The following is a 1,585-nucleotide window of genomic DNA, read 5'->3' as shown; positions in this document are numbered from 1 at the left end:
GATCCCGCCCTGTATAAAAGAAAGTTTTTGGAAGAGTTTGGTGCTCCATCCTCCAGCCCTTCAGTCAGAGGGGAGAAAAAGCTGAGGGAATTGAGAAGGTGTTGAGTATACAGGGCTGATTTAAATGATGAGGCCTTTTTAGTCAGAGCTATAGCAAGAGGCCTTGCAGGCAGCAATACATTCTTCAGCTTTTGGCCCTCTCATACCTGCTCTCTGTCTCCAACTCTACCATCTGCTCCTCTGTAAATCTGATGAAATGCTCCACCTCCTTCACCAAGGAACTACCGGTTGGTGACATCGTCACTACTGTCTTAAGACCTGGGTGACCAACATGGAGAGAGTCAAGCTGCTATCAGAGGTGCAACACGGAAGTAAAGAAATTGCAGCAGATAAGTATTTCCATAACATAGTGGATTGTATAGTCCTAATACGAAAGGAACAAGATTTACTTTCCTTCTGTCTAGGTAACTTAACAAAAGTCATCAAATATTTTCCCACCTAGGCCCTTAACTTCACCTTTATGAATAAGTATTGGGGAGGAGTGGACAAGCACATACAATTTTTGAGGTATTTTGCTGTTAATCTTCTCTCTGGTGGTACAGTTGGATCCACTTCTCTCTGCATTGTCTATCATTTGGATTTTGCTAGAACCTGCTTAGTAGCTAAGATTGGGAAATTTGTCACTAAGAAAAAATTCAAAGGCCTGGGAACTGCCTCGTGAAAATTACCAAGTTTGATGGAATTTGTAGCTTATACCAAGGTTTCACTGTTTCAATATAGAGTATCGAGCAACCCTCTTTGAAATATATGATATAGTAGAAGGTATGGTCCCAGATCCTAAGAACACTCATATTGTGATACAGCGGATTATTTCAAGACTGCTGTAGCAGGTGTGGTTCCCTAGCCCTTTGATATAGTAAGGTGGTGAATGATGATATAGTCTAGGCACAAAGTAGCTGATATCATGTGCACTTGATTGATTGACTGCTGGAGGAACATTGCTAAAGATGAGGGTGGCAAAGCTTTTTTCAAGGGTTCCTGGTGCAATGTTCTTAGAGGCATGGGTGGATCTTTTTTGCTTGTTCTGTACAATGAATTAAAGTAATCTAAGTATATACTAATGAAAAAATGGAAACAATAATTGTAGATAATGTAGAATACTTAATCATTCTTAGCATTTTGGACCACTCACTTTCAAGAAATTCCTGTTGTCTTTTTATATGGACAAGATCATGTTTATAGATGAGCCAGAAAAAGGTTTTAGAAAAGGGAACTCATTGTGATCCATTATTCATACAATGGAACTAATAATGATTCAATATATTAATTCTATTGGTTTTGGGGAAAATAACAGTTACTGTGGAACCCAGGAGGCAGGTCAACTTAGATTATCTAGTTTAAATGCTATTTTGTAGAACCATAAATTTGTGTTTAAGTATTTACTAAAAAATTTTTTTTTGTCTCGTGTTTTACTTAAGCACTACATATGCTACATTGCCCAGATGACTACTTGGCAGTTATGATGATCTGTGCTGGGCATTTTGCTGTAAAACAACAACCTAAAACACACACACACATACACACA

General features: G+C 38.3%; 1 pseudogene; it reads left to right on the top strand.

Moving 5' to 3' along the window:
- The first annotated feature begins 331 nt into the window (after window positions 1-331).
- Window positions 332-1,105, top strand: LOC110199280 (ADP/ATP translocase 3 pseudogene; annotated as a pseudogene).
- Window positions 1,106-1,585: the final 480 nt, after the last annotated feature.

Source organism: Phascolarctos cinereus, unplaced genomic scaffold (genome assembly GCF_003287225.1).
Source record: "Phascolarctos cinereus isolate Bilbo 61053 unplaced genomic scaffold, phaCin_HiC Scaffold_9;HRSCAF=440, whole genome shotgun sequence".
Lineage (NCBI taxonomy): Eukaryota > Metazoa > Chordata > Mammalia > Diprotodontia > Phascolarctidae > Phascolarctos > Phascolarctos cinereus.
This window is presented reverse-complemented; position numbering and strand designations above follow the sequence as displayed.